This window comes from Erinaceus europaeus, chromosome 11 (genome assembly GCF_950295315.1).
Source record: "Erinaceus europaeus chromosome 11, mEriEur2.1, whole genome shotgun sequence".
In the NCBI taxonomy this organism is placed as follows: domain Eukaryota; kingdom Metazoa; phylum Chordata; class Mammalia; order Eulipotyphla; family Erinaceidae; genus Erinaceus; species Erinaceus europaeus.
In genome coordinates, this window is record NC_080172.1 from 71,010,193 (window position 1) to 71,023,308 (window position 13,116).

The 13,116-nt window shown below is 47.3% G+C and overlaps 3 non-coding genes and 1 pseudogene across 3 annotated transcripts; 2 read left to right on the plus strand and 2 right to left on the minus strand.

The window, feature by feature from the left end:
• Positions 1–1,864: 1,864 nt before the first annotated feature.
• Positions 1,865–1,938, minus strand: TRNAN-GUU (transfer RNA asparagine (anticodon GUU)). Its single transcript has one exon. It is a non-coding gene; the product is annotated as a tRNA-Asn (tRNA).
• Positions 1,939–6,748: 4,810 nt separating this feature from the next.
• Positions 6,749–6,820, plus strand: TRNAE-UUC (transfer RNA glutamic acid (anticodon UUC)). The gene has a single exon. It is a non-coding gene; the product is annotated as a tRNA-Glu (tRNA).
• A 1,190-nt stretch (positions 6,821–8,010) lies between these two features.
• TRNAG-CCC (transfer RNA glycine (anticodon CCC)) lies at positions 8,011–8,081 on the minus strand. Its single transcript has one exon. It is a non-coding gene; the product is annotated as a tRNA-Gly (tRNA).
• A 75-nt stretch (positions 8,082–8,156) lies between these two features.
• Positions 8,157–9,644, plus strand: LOC132541237 (large ribosomal subunit protein eL15-like; annotated as a pseudogene).
• The last annotated feature ends 3,472 nt before the right edge of the window (positions 9,645–13,116 follow it).

The following is a 13,116-nucleotide window of genomic DNA, read 5'->3' on the forward strand; positions in this document are numbered from 1 at the left end:
CATTTCAGGTTCGACTTGTGTTTTCTTTTCTAATCTTGTTTTTCAACTTCGGCCTGAGAGTGAGATCATCCCGTATATATTTTTTTTTTTTAATTCAGTTCTGTCTTACAGTGGTGCAGGAGACTGAGCCTAGGACTTCTCAGGAATGATCGTCTCTTTGCATAACCGTTATACTATCTACCCCTACACTGGCACATGTGATACCAGGGATCACACTTAGGACCTCATGCTTCCAAGTTCAATAGTTTATTTAGTGTGCTACCTCCCAGCCACAAAACCAGTATTTATTTTAAAAGAGTAGAAAACACTTGGAGCCAGAAAGACTTTTCTCCCCTTGTACAAACTACCTGGCCAGAAGCAAAGAGACCACTCTAATGTTCTCTGGAGACAATTAGAATTGAAAGTCTAGTGCAAGGACCGGTGTAAGGATCCCGGTTCGAGTGCCCAGCTCCCCACCTGCAGGGGAGTCGCTTCACAGGAGGTGAAGCAGGTCTGCAGGTGTCTTATCTTTCTCTCCTGATCTCTGTCTTCCCCTCCTCTCTCCATTTCTCTCTGTCCTGTCTAACAATGACAACATCAATAACTACAACAATGAAAAACAAAAAAGGCAACAAAAGGGAAAATAAAGAAATAAATAAATAAGACTGTTGCATTGGCAAATTCATGAAGAAAATAATTGATAAAGTGGAAAATAATCTAGAGTAATCCTACAATTGTGTAATCCACTCAAATAAAAAATGGAAAGATGTTTAAAAAGTAAAGAAACTAAATTGGAAATTAATTTGGCATGACTTCTGTGGAAAGCATGTCTTCTGGACTTACTAAAGTGAGAAGTATATAAATAATATTATGCTACCATTGCATTGCCAGTTTTCTCTTGACAGAGACAGAGAAAAATTGAGAGGGGAGGGGTAGATGGAGAGGGTGAGAGGCAGAGAGATACCTACAGCTCTGCTTCACTACTCAAGAAGATCTCCCCCTGCAGGTGGTGAGCAGGGGCCTGAAGCTAGGCCTTTGTGCACTGTAATGTGAGCACTTAAACAGATGTACCACCACCTGGCCCCCGTTGCCAGTTTTCTATACTCTAGAAATACTTAGAAATAAATTATGGGGACTGGGGAGACAACATAATGGTTATTCAAAAGATTTTCTGAAGCTCCAAAGCCTTGGGTTCAATCCCCCCACATCACTATAGGCTAGAATTCAGCAGTGCTTTGGTAAATAAATATCTAGATAAATAAAACAAAAATGGTTATGCTTGTTTCATTACAAATTAAAAAAAAAAAAGTCTTCTGTGCCTGAGGCTCTGAACTTCCAGATTCAATTCCCTGCACTGCCACAAGCCAGAGCTGAGTGGTTCTGGTAAAGATAAGTAAATAAATGAATAACTAAAATTAAGCTACATTTATTTATTCATTTATTTTAATGTTATTTTAAATATTAATATAAATTAATATTTATCCAACATTTTATTTAGAGAGCAAGAGCAAGAGGAGGAAAAGAAAGGACCACATGATGTCTATCAAATGCATGAGGTGTCAGTTTTTGAACTCAGGACCCCATGCCTGAAATTCCAAAGCTTTACACATTGTACCACCTTCCAGGCCACTGAGAATAAAGATTTTATCTGGACACAGTGTAGACTGTTCTGTCTCTTCTTGGAGGCCGAAGTTCCACATGCATAGTCACAAACATATATATGTTCAGAAGATATTCTATGAGAACAATAGAACAAAGTAACCCTAGATTTAACAGCGTTGAAGTGGATAAGAACAGAAGGCAGGATGATAATAACTTTACACCCACAATTATGCAGATGGTTCGAGAACACAAAGCATACAGAATGGGTTTAAAAAGGCCACTGCGTCCCTGGGTGGGCTCGAACCACCAACCTTTCGGTTAACAGCCGAACGCGCTAACCGATTGCGCCACAGAGACAATGTGTACGACTTATGCTGCAGGCCCTAGACAGTAAGCACCTATAGACGCTTGGCGGCTGCAGTCAGGCGTGACGGGGGGGTGGGGGGTGGGGGTGGGGGGAGGACGACGGGGGGGGGGGGAGGGTCACACAATCGTACAGCCTGGGAAAACCTGAAAGCTAACAGCGGCGAGCGGTTAGTTTTGTCCCAGGAAACCAGCTGAAAGGACCGCAGAACAGCCTGGACCAGCCGAGCTCCTCGCCCGCGTCTGGTGGCAGCGCCCGAGGAGCCACCGGGGAGCCACCGTGCGAGACTCAGCAGATGGGGGGCCCAGTGGAAACCTAAGGCCGGTTAGGCTCCCTTCGTCCCCCAAGATTCACCGCCCAGTGAAGAAGCCCACCCTGCCCAGGGGCCTGTGGGGACAGCGCGGATTTCTGGGTCCCAAACCGGAGTCCTGAGAGCAGGAGACTTTATGAGGTCGCTCTGTGAGAAGGAATCCGGGACATATAAGGGCGCTCTACCAGGACTTACTGTATCAATGCACTGCTGTTTTAGGCTTAGCTTCTAGTTCCAGGAAGAACCCTGAGAGTGGAAATGATAGTTTTCTTGTTTAAATTATTTGCTTACTTACAAGAATGAGAGAAAGAGAGAGAGATACTAGAGCACTGCTCAGCTCTGGCTTACGCTGGTAAGGAGGTTCAAATCTAGGACTTTGTAACTTTGCCAAACTACTATGTTATCTGCCTCACCCTGACTGTTTATTTTTATTTACTTATTATTATTATTATTTTTTAATGAAGCTGTGGAGAGGTCTAGGTATAGTTTGAGGAATAATGGGCTAGTGTTGCAGAAATGATCCCCAAAGCACAAGACTAGAGCTAGTGCTTGGTGAAAGAGAGGAGTTTATTACACCGGTGTATAGGAGACTCCTGATCACTCTGGGAAGTTCTCTTTCGCACCTTCACACCTTGGAAAAGTACACAGTTTTATTGTGGTCCACCTCCCCAAAGAGGTGGAGGGAGCAGTTTGTTTCACTGTTACAAAGTAGGCAGAAACAGACAAAGGCAGTCTGTCACTTAATTGCCCTGGCTCCCCACCTGCAGGGGGATCAGTGAAGCAGGTCAGCAGGTGTCTATCTTTCTCTCCCCATCTCTGTCTTCATCTCTTCTCTCCATTTTTCTCTGTCCTATCTAACAAAGACGACATCAACAACAACAACAACAATAATAATAAAAAACAAGGGCAACAAAAGGGGAAAATAAATAAATAAATAAATAAATAAAAAGTCAACCAATTTTAAAGACCGTGGGAGAACTATAGCGGTTATCCATGGGTGTGGGGATGGGGACACAGACCTTTAGTGACAGGAGTGGTGAAATAAAAATAAATAAATAAATAAAGAAAGAAAGAAAGAAGAAAAAAAAAAGGAATACAGCAATTTTATTCTACTTTTAAATTTTTTAAATTTTATTTTATTATTAGAGACATAGAGAAATTGAGAGGGGGAGGGGACATAGAGAAGGAGAGAGACAGAGAAACACTTGCAGCCCTGCTTCACCACTCGTGAAGCTTTCCCCCTGTAGGTGGGGACCAGGGGCAAGAACCTGGGCTCTTACTCACTGCTATGTGTGCGCTTAACCAGGTGTGCCACCACCGGGCCCCAAATACAGCAATTTCGGTGGTTCACTGACACGATCATTTTAGATTGAAAATAAAAAGACACCATTCCCCCAGACAATAGCTTAGGTCACCTGCATATTAGATGTCAGGTGTAAGCAAAAACTAGTTGGATCATGGGTCCCTTGGGATACACCTAGAATAGACCTACTAGCTTTTTCCAAAATGGAGACCCCAAATCTCCATCCACAATATTCTCGCCTTTAGGTTCATGATTAGTCATCAATTTGCTCTGCTTTCTATCTTAACTCTTTTTCAGCCACCAGGTTCCAGATGCTACCATAATGCCCACCGGATTTCCCAGGGCAGACGACCCCACCAATGTGTCCTGGAGCCCCATCTCCCCAGATCCCTGCCCCACTAGTAAAAGAGAGAGACAGGCTGGGAGTATGGATAGACCTGTCAACATCCATGTTTGGCAGGAAAGCAACTACAGAAGCCAGACCTTCCACCTTCCGCACCCTATAATGACCCTGGGTCCATGCTCCCAGAGGGTTCAAGAATAGGAAAGCTATCAGGGGAGGTAATGGGTTATGGAGATTTGGTGGTAGGAGTTGTGTGGAATTGTACCCCTTTTATCCTATGGTCGTGTCAGTGTTTCCATTTTATAAATAAAAACTTAAAGAAAGAAAGAAAGAAAGAAAGAAAGAAAGAAAGAAAGAAGGAAAGAAAGAAAGAAGGAAAGGGAGAAAATACTAAGAGTCAGGGCCAGGCGGTAGTGCATCTGGCTAAGTGCACACACTACGGTGCACAAGGACCCGGACTCAAGTCCCTGGTCCCCACCTGCAGGGGGAAAGCTTCACAAGTGGTGAAGCAGGGCTGCAGGTGTCTCCGTCTCTTTCCTTCTCTATCTTCCCCTCCCCTCCCAATTTTTTTCTGTCTCTATCCAACCATAAATAACTTATTTAATTAAAAAGAATTGGAACTGGCAGTGGCAAAACTGGTTGAGTGCACACCCTAGAGTGCACAAGGACCTGGATCCAAGCCCCCAGTCCCCACCTGCAGAGGAAAGCTTCAAAATGAAGCAGTTCTGCAGGTTTTTCTCTGTCTCTTTCCCTCTCTGTCTCCTCCTTTATCCTCAATTTCTGACTGTCTCTATCAAATAAATAAAGATAATAAAATTATAAAAAAATTAAAAAGAATTTCAAAACATTTAAAAAAGAAAGTTGTCATATATATTATATTATATATATTACAAAAAGTCAGAGTAAGGCTATAAATCAAATTCTTTTTTTAATTGTTACTTTAAAAAATATTTATTTCCTTTTATTGCCCTTGTTTTTTTTTTATAACTGTTGTAGTTATTATTGTTGTTGTTGTTGATGTCATCGTTGTTGGATAGGACAGAGAAATGAAGAGAGGAGGGGAAGACAGATAGACACCTGCTGACGTGCTTCAGCGCCTGAGAAGGGACTCCCCTGCAGGTGGGGAGCAGGCTGGTCCTTGTGCTTTGCACCACGTGTGCTTAACCCGCTGCGCTACCGCCCGATCCCCCCCCCCCCTTTTTGTGCCTCCAGGGTTATCGCTGGGGCTCGGTGCCTGCACTAAGAACCCACTACTCCTGGAGGCCATTATTTCCCATTTTGTTGCCCTTGCTGTTGTTGCTGCTGGATAAAACAGAGAGAAAGCGAGAGAGGAAAGGAAGACGGGGGGGAAGACGGGGGGGGGGGAGAGAGAAAGATAAACACCTACAGACCTGCCTCACCGCTTGTGAAGCGACCCCCCTGCAGGTGGGGAGCCGTGCTCAATCCCGGATCCTTCAGGTGGTCCTTGCGTTTCGCGCCACGTACGCTTAACCCGCTGCGCTACCGCCCGACCCCCCAAATTCGGATTAAAAAATTATATTTACTTACCTTTTTGTTGCTCTTGTTGTTTTTTATTGTTGTTGTAGTTATTGTTGTTGTTGATATCGTCGTTGTTAGATAGGACAGAGAGAGGAGGAGAGAAAGACAGACACCTGCAGACCTGCTTCACAGGTGAGGGGGAGCTCGAACCGGGATTTTTATGCCGGTCCTTGCGCTTTGCGCCATGTGCGCTTAACCCTCTGCGTTACTGCCCAACTCCCCGCCAGTTTCATTTTTAAAAGTCGGAGAAAAAGAAATCTTCAAATGTATCTGAACTTCTTATGTAGGACAAACCTCCACAGATTTGTTCAGCATTAATTTCGGCCACAACCCCTGTTCCCTGAAATCAAAATCCTTAGGAGGACAGAATAAGATCTAAATCACTGCAGCAGCTCCCCAAGGAGGCAGTAGGGTTTCCCTTATTAAAGGTGTAATTTCCAGGCAGAGGATACATAATCCGACCCAAAGCCGCCACCCTGAAGAGGGTGAAAACCCTGGCGCCGAGCCACGTCCACGCACCTGAGCAGCCAAACGTGAGGAGTGGCTTGCTGACATGGCTGGTTAGCAGGTGGGGAAGGAGGGACACCCAGCCTCCTCCGAGGAACCCAAGATTTAGGCCTGGGCGTCCTGAAGGGGGCGCTGGCGTCAGTGGCGATGGGAGACTGCAGGATCCGGGTCCAGCTCCGGGCTGGGAGTCTAGGTGGAGAGGGGGCTCCTGCCACGCGGTGTGGGTTCCTCAGCCCGGAGTCCTTTATGTAGTTGGGGTCCCAGGTCTTAATCTGTACCTCTCCTCGCCGCCGCCTCCACCCAAAGGCGCCTCTCCCGGGCGACCCTCGGAGCCGGCGGCCTGGAGGAGGCTAGTGAGTGGCCACACGCTGTTTTTTAAAGCAAGTGGGGCCGGAGCAGAATGGCCTTTTGCACCGATTTGGAGACCACGGGGGGACTGCCGCCACTGCCAGCCCGCTGGCCCTTGAGATGTCAGGGTAGGTGCAGTCCCGTTAGACAGGGAGAGAGAGAGGGAGAGGGAGAGGGAGAGGGAGAGGGAGAGGAGAGGGAGAGGGAGAGGGAGAGGGAGAGGAGAGGGAGAGGGAGAGGGAGAGGGAGAGGGAGAGGGAGAGGGAGAGGAGAGGGAGAGGGAGAGGGAGAGGGAGAGGGAGAGGGAGAGGGAGAGGGAGAGGAGAGGGAGAGGGAGAGGGAGAGGGAGAGGGAGAGGGAGAGGGAGAGGGAGAGGGAGAGGGAGAGGGAGAGGGAGAGGGAGAGGGAGAGGGAGAGGGAGAGGGAGAGGGAGAGGGAGATACTCCTGTGTGTTCCCTGGTGGTCTAGTGGCTAGGATTCGGCGCTTTCACCGCCGCGGCCCGGGTTCGATTCCCGGTCAGGGAAATTTTTGTCCTCTACTTGGGTAACTCACTAAACCTCATATGATTTCTTCTTCCACCAGAACCAACGCAAACATTCCCAGGCCTCCTTTCCTTTAGTTCCCCAGCCGCCAACAGCACAGAAGGCTGTACCAGTCTGTGTGTGTGTGTGTGTGTGTGTGTGTGTGTGTGTGTGTGTGTGTGTGTGTAGAGGGGGAGTTGCAGGTGGTGGCGCACCTGGTTCAGAGCACACACTACAGTGCCTAACTACCAGGGTCAAGCCCCTCGTCCCCACCTGCAGGGGGAAGCTTCACGCGTGGTAAAAACACAGCTGCAGTTGACTCTCTGTCTCTTCCCCCTCCCCTCGCAGTCTCTCTGTCTCTGTCTTATAATAAATTAAATTAACCATCCTTAGTCTCTGGGTAAAGCCACGACTCCAATACCCTGCAATCGAATCTTTTCGAAAGATCTAGTAAGGTATCTAAAAGCGGCTAGCAGCAGTCGGCTTTCCCTTATTAAAGGTGTCATGTACAGGCTGCCGCCTGCTGCTACACAGGGACAGGACAGGGACAGAGACACGGATCCGTTTCTGGAACTCCGCTGGGTCCCCGAGGAACGCTCTGCGAAGCCACTTCTCGAGGCCGAAGTGGCTGAGGAAGTTGGCACGTCGGGTAGTAGACGTGGCTCGGAGCGACCCGGGGGCCTGTGTCGGCTCTGCGAGAGGCCCCTCGGAGCCCCTGGGCCGCTCGCCGCGGCTGCTCGCCACTCGCCTCCCCCGCAGCTCTGGCGCTCCTGCAGGGCCCGCCTCCCCTGCGTCGGGCTCCACAGCGAGACCCGGCCCAGCTCCCAGCCCAACGGCCAGCTTGTGATGCTGACCTCGCGGCGCTTCGGGTCCCTGGGGTCCTCCAAGACAAAGGCTGCGGGTAGCCGTGGGACAGTGGCCTTAGGTGCAAATATTCACACTCGCAGGCTCAGCGGAGTCTTTGGCGGGTGAAAGGAGGGAGCTCGCCCGCCAAGGGGGAGGTGGTTGCCAAAAGTTCCTCCTTAGAAGAGGGGGGGGGGGTGGGCTGCATACTTTGGGACTCTCATTGCCTTCTGATGAGGAATTTCATCAAGACTTAAGTTGTCACAATATGGAAATGAGGTGACTTGTTAAGTGGCACAGTTACTTAGAGTCCTGTGGTGGGAGGCAAAAGTAGAACCTACACTGCACGATGCATTGGCCGGGAATTGAACCCGGGTCTCCCGCGTGGGAGGCGAGAATTCTACCACTGAACCACCAATGCCTCACGAAGGCACAAAACTTAGACATGCCTACAGAAAGAATCTCCAGCACCAGCAAGTGACTGGAGAAGAAGCATAGGGGTGGGCAGGGTTGTCTCTGTGAGAATACCAACACGCTCCAAAACTGCTTTTCGTCTTCCTGTCCGGAAAGCAGATGACAGACCCTGGCGGGCCTCTCCTGGGCGGTGTCGCTGGGGCGGCAGGACGCTTGGCGAGTGCTGTCTTTCCATGGCCTGTCACCTGGGCCTTCCTGGGAATGGAGTGCGGCAAGTAGGTGGGAGGTGGGTCGGGGCTTTATGGGGTTGGGGATCTGGGCTGTCCCCCTACCTCGACCTCCACCTCCACCTCGCCTCTTCTGGATACTTCCTCCAATCCCGGTTGCCCACCTCCTCATGCCACTCATCCATCTGGGAGTTCTGAGCTGTGAGGCCCAGGCTTCTCTCCCCGGAATTTGGACCTGGTGTCCTGGCAGGGGCTCTGTGAGTGACCTAGGACTCTTTGAGCATGCAGGAGGAGCTGAGGCTAGATAGCATAGTGATTATGCAGAGAGAGACTGTGATGCCCCAGGCTCCAATGTCCCCCTTCAATCTTCCCTGCACCACCATAAGCCAGAGACTGAAAAAAAAAAAAAGATAGAAAGAAAGAAAGAAAGAAAAGAAAAAGGAAAAAAAGAAAGAAAGCAGGAATGGAGTGGACTTTTGCACTTATTGAAACACTTGAGTGACAGACACTGCTGCCACTGCACTTCTCAAAACCAAGACATTCCAGAGCTCAGGACAGCTGCAATGGAATCACACAGCAAGAAAGCAAGTTAATTGGCTTTTCCCCTGCTGGTCTAGCAGTGGCTAAGATTTGGTGCTTTCACTGCCACGTCCCAGGTTTGAGTTTCAGTCAGGGAAATTTTTAGTACTGTCTAGAATCAAAATATGAATCCTGGTGGGTAGAGAGCTCTTTCCTTATCTGTCTGGAGGCAGATATCAGGTAGCCAAGATGGGCACTTACAAGTTCATCCAGTAGTTATGCAGGAAGAAACTGTGGGCTGTGATGTGCTTTCTTCTCAGGGTGTGTTGCTGGCAGTACCATCAGCTCTCTGAGCTCCACAGGGCCTCTGCCCCACCTGGCCTATAAAGCCCACAGACTGGGTTACAAGGCCAAGCAAGGTTATGTCATATATCGGATTCGAGTCTGCTGTGGTAGCCATAAACATCCAGTTCCTAAGAGGGCAACCTATGGCAAGCCTGTCCGTTACCTGATGTTAATCTGCTGAAGTTTGTGCAGAGCCTTCAGTCTGTTGCTGAGGAGGTAGCTGGATGCCACTGTGGGGCTCTGAGAATCCTCATTTCTTACTGGGTAGGTGAAGATTCCATATACAAGTCTTTGAGGTTATCCTCCATGACCCATTCCATAAAGCTACGCGAAGAAATTCTGACACCCAATGGTGTCAAAACCAGTCCACAAGTTCAGGGAGATGCAGGGATTGACATCTGCAGGCTGCAAGAGCCATGGCCTTGAAAAAGGGCCACAAGTTCCACCACACTATTAATGGTTCTGGCCATGCAGCTTGAAGAAGGCACAGTACTCCCCACCATTGCCACTAATAAGTATTGTTTGTAAAAATAAATAAGTAAATAAACAAATAAATAAATAAGTAAAAAATTACCAAATAAACAATTTGTAACAGTCATCTCTGCTTAGAGGTGTCCTTTAGTTGTTAAAACTAGTCTGTCGTTATTTTCTGAATGCATTGTCAAGTTAGGGAAGTTGAAAGTGCAATACTATTTAATACTTTAAGTGGTGTTTATCTTGTTTCTAATACAACATAGCTTTTAAAAAATTATTTATTTCCTTTTTGTTGCTCTTGTTTTTATAGTTGTCATAGTTATTATTGATGTCATCGTTGTTGGATAGGACAGAGAGAAATGGAGAGAGGAGAGGAAGACAGAGAGGGGGAGAGAAAGATAGACACCTGCAGACCTGCTTCACCTTGTGAAGCAACTCCCCTGCAGGTCGGGAGCCGGGGGCTTGAACTGGTATCCTTATGCCGGTTCTTGCGCTTCGCACCATGTGCGTTGAACTCGCTGCGCTACTGCCCGACTCCCTGTCTCTCTTTTTTTTTTGTAAATTTTTTAAAATTATTTTTATCCATTTATTGGATAGAGACAGCCAGAAATCTAGAGGGAAGGGGTAATAGAAAGGGAAGGAGAGAGACAGAGACAGACACACCTGCAGCACTGCTTTACCACTTGCAAAGCTCGAACCTGGGTCCTTATGCATTGTAACATGTGCGCTCAACCAGGTGTGCCACCACCCCGGCCCCTTGCAGTTTTTCTCACTACATTCAGATGCCAAAATACCCTGCCATTCCACAAACTAGCCAGATCATCAACTGTCCAGTTTAACATTACATATACACATTGAATTGAATTTTGTTTGCATCTCATCCAGTAAATTAGGATTCTGTTTCCTGGGAGAATTTGTAGGTAGTAGGTGTTTCCCAAGTCTTTACCAACTCTGGGTTTGTTAATTAAAAAGAAAATTCAAAGTTCAATTGCTAGGTGTCCTTAAATCATTTTTTTTTCCAATTTAGGAGTCTTAAAGACTCAGTTAAGTAATGTCCAGAAAATTGGTAGTAGGCTCATTAAATCTGAGACCTAAATTTCTTTTCACTCAGTTTCTTAAATCACATGTTTTGATTATGTGCAGAGCTTATTCAGCTAAAGGAATACATGTCTTATTAAACTAACATGTATATATATATATATATGCGTGTGTGTGTGTGTGTGTGTGTGTGTGTGTTACAGGAAAAATTCTGTAATACAGCTCTCAGTGTTACAGCTCAAAAGTAACCAAAGAACAAGACCAAGGCCACTTGGAAGGCAGGAGTTACATCTATTTCTCCTTAATGGGTTTCAGGTTGATTCCTACTGGGCCTGAACAACTTTCACCTCAGCACCCAGCCTTTTATCTGTTTTAAGCTGGGTGCAGCACAAGCTAACTGGTAACAGAGTCCATCAAGGTGCTGACTTATATCAAAAGTGAGAACAGGTTGGCTACAGTCAGAGTCCACCAAGGTTCCCACTCCACTCGGAATATTGGAATGCCAAGTGAGAGTCCACCACTTGCAGCAGATTTCTTTCATTCTTTTGCCTGTGGATGGTGATTATATATATATATATATGATCTTTATTGGCCTTGAATACTAAAGGGAACCAGTGCAAACACCCTCACTTGCTTAGTTCCTTGCCAAGCACTTGCACAGCTGGCTTCACAGGCCACTTTCCAGTGAACCCAAGAGTCTTGACTTCTCTGTGGCCTGAAGAACCAAGGTCTTTGTTAGTGCTGGTGCTACCAACAGTTGCCCACCCTGCCAAGGCAGAGGGTGGATGGGTGCCATCTTACAAACGGTTGTGCCATTTTACACTCAGCGCTGGAACAAGCTGGAACCAGCTCAGCCCTACACAGCTTTGCACGGATGGGAAATTGGGCCCCTTCCCCGTGGTCTCCTCGCCACACACTTCCCCTGCTCCTGGGGGTCACTGGCTGCTTCCTTCCCCTGAGTCCAGTCCTGCTCCACAGGGAGACTTAGCCCACCTCCCAGCCCAATGTCCAGCCTGTGATGGTGATCCTGCGGCTCTTTGGGTACCCGGGGTCCTCCAATGACAAAGGCTTTGAGCAGCAACAAGACAATAATAAACTTATGTGTAAACATTCTCACTCATAGGCCCACCTGAGACTCTGGCGGGTGAAAGGAGGGAATTCTCCAAGCGAGGAGGTTTGCTGCATGTCCAATCAAAAGTTACTTGGCAGAGGGGAGAGTTTGCTGAGTTTAGACCCAATTCTGAGGGTCAGAAATATCTTCCTGATTTGAGCTGTCACATGAGATTCCTAGTGTCAGAACCTGGGCATCATTCACTTGCTAGTATGACAGGATGAGGCATTTTTTTTTCTTTTCCTTTCTTTTGAAATTGTAGTTAATTAATTAGTTTTATGGGGTCAGAGAGAGATCTAGAGGGAAAGGAAAGATATAGATGGTCATCGTGGGCCATGTGGTGGTGCACCTGGTTAAGTGCACATATTACCATGCCGGGGCTAGGCGGTGGACACCTGGTTAAGAGCTCACATCACACATTATCATGCACAAGGAACCAGGTTCAAGCCCTTGGTCTGCACCTGTCCCAGTCTCCACTTGCTTCATGAGTGGTCAAGCAGTGCTGCAGGCATCTCGTTATCTCTCCGAACAGTCTGTTCCTCTCAACTTCTTCCTTTTCTATCAAATAAAATAAATAAATAATGTTTTAAAAATAAAAAATAAATTGTGGGCCCCATAGGACCCACAACTTGGTTGAGTGCCCTCAACTTGGATCAACAGTGGTAGAGAATGTTCCATCCTCCAAAGGGAGGCTGGACAATATACTCTATGCTACACCTGAGGAAGATGGGTCCTGATATTGGGGTAGCTTGGAATGTTCCTACTTATGACCACAGTATGTGAGCTCAGATCTACAGGGATGCAGAGGTCACATAGGCTCCTAAGCTGAATATGGGCCCCAGACCAAATCAAATTGATGGGGTTTACAGTCAACAATATTGATACACCTTTCCCGTATTTGGGAGTTACTCTCTTCCCTGATCCAGCTTTCTGGTCCTTCTGCCAGCCATGACATCACCTCCCCAGACAATAATACAATAATTAGGACACACCTGCATATCAGATTTCAGGCTCAGGCAAGGAAAAAAAAAAAAAAAAAACTAGTATAGCCACAGGCCCTTTGGAATATAACTAAATTATGCCTGCTAGCTATCTACAAAATGGAGCCCCCCACCCCCAACTCTTCATCTGCACTATTCCAGCCTTTATGTTCATGATTGTTCAACAATTTGTTTGGCTTTGTATGTTAACTCTCTTTTCAACCACTAGGTTCCAGGTGCTAGCATGATGGCGACCAGATTTCCCTGGACAGACAACCCCACCAATGTGCCTTGGAGCTCCACTTCCCCATATCCCTTCCCTACTAGGGAAAGAGAAAGACAGACTGG